This window comes from Octopus bimaculoides, chromosome 16 (genome assembly GCF_046866305.1).
Source record: "Octopus bimaculoides isolate indiv1 chromosome 16, ASM4686630v1, whole genome shotgun sequence".
In the NCBI taxonomy this organism is placed as follows: domain Eukaryota; kingdom Metazoa; phylum Mollusca; class Cephalopoda; order Octopoda; family Octopodidae; genus Octopus; species Octopus bimaculoides.
Genome location: NC_142943.1, coordinates 14,413,164 through 14,420,482, shown reverse-complemented (window position 1 = coordinate 14,420,482; position 7,319 = coordinate 14,413,164). Strand labels below are relative to the sequence as shown.

Here is a 7,319-nt window from a genome sequence, read left to right as displayed (position 1 = left end):
GGCAGACTTCCTTTAGACCCCTCCCCCCCAAAAAAAACTACCCTTTATTTTTTAATATTTTTTTTTTCTTTACAGAAACGGCGGTGCATTAGCATGGCCGCAGCTCTCAGCTGGAACTATAAGAAAAGAAAAAAAAAACACGTTTTCGGGTACGGACATTACGAATCTGAAAAAAAAAAAGTAAAAATTGGCAAAAATCGGCATTTCAAAATTTCACCCCCCCCCCCCCCCAATTTCTTTCTTCATTTTTGAGACTTTTTTCAGTTTTTTTTTTTTTTTTTCAAAATATGTGGAAAATTACGGAGATTATGAATCTGAAAAAAATTTCCAAAAATTTTTGTAAAATTTCAATTAAAAAAAAAAAAAAAAATTACCCCTCCCTCTACCCTCGCAGTCTACGACATAAACACGAAGTTTCGAAACCCTTTTCGCCATCGCACATACGTTGACTGCTACGCTGAAAGTGAAACTTTGGCAGTGGTGTAGGGATGGGTGGGCAACATGTGAAAAAGGTTTTGGGAAATTTTTTTTTTTTAATTTTCGGTTTTAAAATGCAGACGGTCCGATTCTGTCGTTCGTTTCTCTTTATGTGGTAGAAAGTTACAATAAAGTGTTCATTTATTTTTTTTTTTTATTTCTTTGTTTTGTTGTGTCAGCTGATTTCCCTTTCGGGTATTGTGCATGCGCACTCATATAGTTTCATTTTCTGTCACTGCGCGATATTTCGAAATGGAGTACAATGTTTCAAACACAATTCCGAGGTTTATTCTTCGTAAATTCCAACGGTATGTAACATCAAATTTCTTTGATATTTTCAACGAATTCGTGTTGTATGTGCGGGTGTGTGTCAAGAGAGTTTGTTGGCGATTTGGGTTTTATTTCGGTACTCAAATTTTTTCTAAATGCTCTTTCAAGTTTCATTTTGTTGGGAAAAAAAAAAAAAGACACTTTAGAAATTTCTAACACTTTCTGTTGTAAAAAAAAAAAAAAAAAAAAAATGAACACTTTATTTTAACTTTATGCCAGACAAACTGCTATGGCCAAACCAAGTTCTTTTTCGAAGTGGTAGTTCGTTTTTTGCCGGCTTCTTACAACTTTTCTTGTTGCACTGAAACTGCGCTCTGAGTGAGATCTTCCAGCCCGCTTCACTTTGTAAATTTTGCTCAGTATAGTTTTACAAGATGAGCAACGCATTTGTTTGGCTAGAAGCCCAAGTTCCTGGCAATAACTTTTTTTATTTTAACTTTTTTATAATACCTCTTCTTTACCGCGGGAATTTATTAAAAAATATGTGCGATAAAGAGTTTGTGTGAGATTTGGTTATTATTTCTAGCATGTGGATAGACTGCTTGAAGGCTTATTTAATGTACGGGAGCGGATGGGTTACGTCTTCACCATATGCGCCCAATTTTGATTTCGAAGTATTTAAAAAGTTATTTGGAAATTATAGAGAAACGAACGACAGAATCGGACCGTCCGCATTTTAAAACTGAAAAATAAAAAATAAAAAATTCCCAAAACCTTTTCCCCATGTCGCCCACCCATCACCACAGTTGATTACATCGACCCCAGTCAGTACGTGACGGGTGCTTATTTTAGCGACCCCGAAAGGATAAAAGGCAAAGCCGACTTCGGCGGCATTTGAACTCAGAATAAAAAGGAATGCTGCTAGCCATTTTTTTTTTCTGGCGCGATAACGATTCTGCTAGTTTACCGTCTTTATAATAATAATGATGATGATGATGGTGGTTTCTTTATTGACCACAAAGAGTTTACATTAAGAAAAACATTGTGGACAGTACAAGACTGGACAAAACAGAATGTGTATGAGTGTGTGTTGTTTTCAGGTTTAACGTAATAGCAAAAAACAATCTGGCTATCCTTCGTTTTGAGTCACAGTTGTCAATAATCAATCAGCTGTTAAGGTACAGCGTTCGGTAAATTCCGTAAAAAATTTTTATTTGTTTTTTGAATTGGAAATGTACATTTCGTTTGATGTCAGCATAAAGTGAAAGAAAAAGAAAATGAAAGGGACGTGTGTATATGTTAAAGAGGGGTGCAAAATAGAAAGTGTGTGTGTGAGAGAGAGAGAAGGTGCGTGTTGATGTGTGTATGTGTAAGGGAGAGAGTGAGTGACAGAGTACATTTTTTAATTTATTTTTCCTCGCATCTTTTTGGGGTGAATGATTGACAGAGAGAGAGTGTGTGTGTGTTTGATAGCGTCACGCCTCTCTCTCTCTTTCTCTCTCAGTCTAACACACTAAAAAAGATGCGAGAAAAAGTAAATAAATAAAATTTACGCCATCTCTCTCTCTCTCTCTTTCTCTCTCTTTCTCTCTCTCTCTCTCTCTCTCTCACACGCACACATACGCACATACTTTCTATCTTGCACCCCCTTCAACATATACATACGTCCCTTTCATTTTCTTTTTCTTTCACTTTATGCTGACATCAAACGAAATGTACATTTCCAATTCAAAAAACAAATAAAAACGTTTTACGGAATTTACCGAACGCTGTACCTTAACAGCTGATAGATTATTGACAACTCTGTGACTCAAAACGAAGGATAGCCAACAATCTTAATGTATAATCCTCAATAGAGAGGAGGCGTTCGAGGGCTGCTCACAGAAAAAAACCCCTAAAACCACGGGTGCTCTGGGGACTTCTGGGGCAGGCCCATTCACTCACACCATCCTTGCCCCTCTCATCCATCATTCAGAATTATTAGAAGGTAGCAGTTCCCTCTCCATCCTTATTTTCCTTTTCAAGTGAAACTCAAAGTTGATGAGGGATTGGCCAAAGAGAAAAGTGTTTTGTCTTTAGTCCCTTCAATCTTGTCCACCATACAACTTCTTTCGCCATGGCCACCAGGCATATTAAAGATAGCGATCTTCACGATGGATTCCGTTAACAGTCGGATCAAATCCTTTCTATTATAGGCACATGGCCTGAAATTTGGAGGGAAGTGGAGTTAGTCGATTACATCGACCCCCGTTCTTGACTGGTACTATTTTATCGACCCCGAAAGGATGAAAGGCAAAGTCGACTTCGGCAGCATTTGAACTCAGAATGTAAAGACGGACGAAATGCTGCTGAGCATTTTTGTCCGGTGCTCTAATGATTCTGCCAGCTCGCCGCCGCCTTAATAACAATCCTTTCTACTACAGACACAAGGCCTGAAATTGTGAAAGAGAGAACAAGTCGATTACACCGACCTCAGTGAGCAACTGAGACTTATTCGACTTACCCTGAGAAGTTGAAGGGCAAAGTCGACCTCGGCGGAATTTGAACTCAGAACGTAAGAACGGATGAAATGCCGCCAAGCATTTTGCCTGGCATGCTAACGATTCTGCCAGGTCTCAGCCTTCTCAATAATAATAATAATAATAATAATAATAATAATAATAGGAGTGGCTGTGTAGTAAGTAGCTTGCTTACGAACCACATGGTTCCGGGTTCAGTCCCACTGTGTGGCACCTTGGGCAAGTGTCTTCCACTATAGCCTTGGGCCGACCAAAGCCTTGTAAGTGGATTTGGTTGATGGATACTGAAAGAAGCCCGTCGTATATATATATATATATATATATATATATATATATATGTATGTGTGTATGTGTTTGTCCCCCCCCCCCCCCCAACATCGCTTGACAACCGATGCTGGTGTGTTTACGTCCCCGTAACTTTGCAGTTCAGCAAAAGAGACCAATAGAATAAGTACTAGGCTTACAAAGAATAAGTCCTGGGGTCGATTTGCTTGACTAAAGGCGGTGCTCCAGCATGGCCACAGTCAAATGACTGAAACAAGTAAAAGAATAATAATACTTTTTGCACAAGGCCAGCAGATTTAGGAGAGGGGTTAAGTCGATTACATTGACCCTTGTGTTCAACTGATATTTATTTTATCGACATCGAAAGGATGAAAGGCAAAGTTGATCTGGGCGATATTTGAACTCAGAACGTAAAGTTGTAAAAATACTGCTAATAATTATGAACTGAAATTTGCCTTTTAGTTGGAGGAAGATTACAAAAAAACCCAAAAAATCTGGTGGCGACTGTTAGTGACTCTTAAAGAGAAGGGGAGATAATCTCAAGACGTTATGAGTTAATCTGTCACGGATAATTTAGATTAAGCTCATTTTATTTAGTAATTTAATTTTATATAAATCCTATTGTTACAATTATATAAAATTAAAGATTTCTTATTTTTCACAATACGTTTCCCTTATAGGTTCCTATGCACCTGTTAAGAAGTTTCCCACCCTTAATTGATAATGAATTTTAAAATATATCACTGAGGTTAACATCATTGACACACTATGCAAGAGTTAATTTTAGAGTTTTGATGTTCACTACATTGGATATGCAAATTAGAAATAATTATGCAATAGTATTTCTCATTAGGTTTGTTTTATGCTCACTATTTTAAATATGCTAATAAAACGTAACTACTTAAAATAAATATAGCATCCCCAACTCTTTCAACGGCAATTTCCTTAAGTTATTAAGCACAGGGGCTTAATGAAGACATGCGGCTTAGTGGTTAGAGTATTCAGTTCACAATTGTAAGGTCATGAGTTCGATTCCTGGAGGTGCGTTGTTTCCTTGAGCAGAACATTTTATTTCACATTGCTTCAGTCCACTCGGCTTGCAAAAAGGAATTGTACCTCTAACCTTGTAATTCAAAGGACCAGCCATCTGGTCACATCCCGTATTACGCTGGCTCTCCCAGAGAACCACGTTAATGATACACATATCTGTGGAGTGCTCAGCCACTTGCACATTAATTTCACGAGCAGGCAGTTCCGCTGATCGGATCAACCGAAACATTCATCGTCGTAACCGACAGAATGTCACTTATTGAGCATAGATATAGTTTTAGTGTCTCTTAGTTCCTAGTATATAAAAACAATTACCAGTAGACACTTGAGAATATGTTTAGGAATCCTGTCACCCAAAACGTGAAAAAAAAGTCCTGCTATAAGCCTAATAAGGATTGTGTATCATAATGTTTAGCTTCAAATCCAGATAGTTTAGAAACCAGAACAAATGTATCTGAAATGGAAACTAATTGAAAATCCTGCTTGTCAGAACCTTAAATAGAAGCTCAAAATTTTTTAACTTCAGATTTAATTTTTGTTAAATGTATCAGCTAAACTCAGCACCTTTTATGACCAATCAAAATTGTTTCCTAGTATGATGATGTTTAAACCAGGTTAACGCAGTCTGCATGGACTTTTAATCAGTGTTCTAAAACGAAATCACAATATCTAGGTTAGCAGACTTAATGACATCCCCTCTCTTCTGCAGATCTGCTTCAACAAACCCGAAGCAGACCTACAGTAGAGAGAGGATGTCATAGATGAGGTCAAGAATGGCAACAAAAAGGGTTTCGACAAAACTAACTGCTTGATTGAACAAACAATCGATTTGTTACTTGATTAAATAGTTAACCAATTGACTAACGATAAGTTTCAATTTGTGATGGGACCAGCAGTTTTTGGTGGGGAAGAGGTAAGTTGATTACATTGAGCCTAGTACTTGACTGGTATTTGTTTTATCAACCTTGAAAGGATGAAAGATAAAATCGGCCTCGGTGGAATTTTGTCAAGCGTGGTATCGATTCTGCCAGCTCTCCACTTTCAATATAATAATAATAATAATGATAATAATAAGAAGTGAAATAAGACTAGTGCGTGTTCATTATTGGAATAATGACCCTCTTGAGATACCACAAAATCTGTTTCAACACAAACAATCAATCGATTTGTTACTTGATTAAATAGTTAACCAATTGACTAACGATAAGTTTCAATTTGTGATGGGACCAGCAGTTTTTGGTGGGGAAGAGGTAAGTTGATTACATTGAGCCTAGTACTTGACTGGTATTTGTTTTATCAACCTTGAAAGGATGAAAGATAAAATCGGCCTCGGTGGAATTTTGTCAAGCGTGGTATCGATTCTGCCAGCTCTCCACTTTCAATATAATAATAATAATAATGATAATAATAAGAAGTGAAATAAGACTAGTGCGTGTTCATTATTGGAATAATGACCCTCTTGAGATACCACAAAATCTGTTTCAACACAGAGATTCACATCAAGAACCTTTCAACTAAAATACAAAATCTAAATATACATTCTTTTGTAAAATGTTTGTAAATGCTATGATATTATCAAAGACTGTTTTTGGATTTACTCGTATGATATTTCTAATGGTAATATTTATCAAAATCTTCCAAGCTTTCTTTTTGCTGCATTTTGGCAATTGTTCAGATCGTTGAAGTTTTTTAGGTGATCACAAATAAGCAGTGAGGTCATGGAGTATCATGACAAGACAGCCATGTGATTAGTCGCAAAAAATGTCTCAAGCCTTGCAACAAACTAATGGTACCATCGTGGCAACACACTAACTACACACGGTCACTCCACTTCAAGAAATAGCAACCAAATATCCCTTAAATCGCTTGTTACAATCAATAAAATTGAAGGACATATAATATTAGATAATGTGATCCAAGATACAAAATACTTGGAAAAAGTCCTTGTGTCGTGGTCTGTGATACTTTTCATAATATGTCTGCTTGGACAGGGCTAAGCTAGAGTAAGTTTTGGGAGAATTCTGTAACCATTTGTGCAGTGCTTTTGTAGTTTTTGACGAGTATGTGCTTGAGCATGTGTGTGTTTCAAGCGAGGGTGGTTTAGTATATACGTATAGGCGAATGTACGGATTGGTGCGCTTACGCAAACACTATAGACTTTTCTACTCCCTTACCATTACCCCCTCCCCTTACTTAGCGGTCATTCTAATAGCTCTTTTGTTTTAATAACGGTCAACCACACAGTATTTTCCCTTTGTTTAACGGTCATTTTTCATGGGAATTTTCAATGGCCGGATAACTGAAGAGATGTTGGCGTGGGTTCCAACCCTGGCATCCAAAACTCGGAGTTTTATCATGGCTACCAAATAAGTGTCACATATTTTTACAGATATATATATATATATATATAGATATATATATTCATATCTACTCAAAATGTATCACTTCAACTTGGTATCTCTACCTATAAAACGGATGTGATATCCTGGTTTTCTGTGTAATTTTTGCTACCCATGGTAACTATTTACATATTTACATTGTCAAAGGTTTTTTCAAACTGAGATAATATTAATATATACATAAACTTATATATATATATATATATATATATATATATATATAAAGGCAGTGCTTCAGCATGGCCCCAGCCTCTGGTTGAAACCAGTGAAACAATATATATTTTGTAGAAGTTAGTATTTTCAATTGAGATGTTACAAC

General features: G+C 36.7%; 1 protein-coding gene across 1 annotated transcript in view; it reads left to right on the top strand.

Moving 5' to 3' along the window:
• The first annotated feature begins 684 nt into the window (after positions 1 to 684).
• The window catches only part of LOC106867430 (transcription activator GLI1), a 442,162-nt gene continuing 435,527 nt past the window's right edge, over positions 685 to 7,319 (top strand). The window contains exon 1 of the mRNA XM_089364167.1: positions 685 to 785. The gene's annotated coding sequence lies outside the window, so the exon portion shown is untranslated. The remainder of the gene's footprint in view (positions 786 to 7,319) is intronic.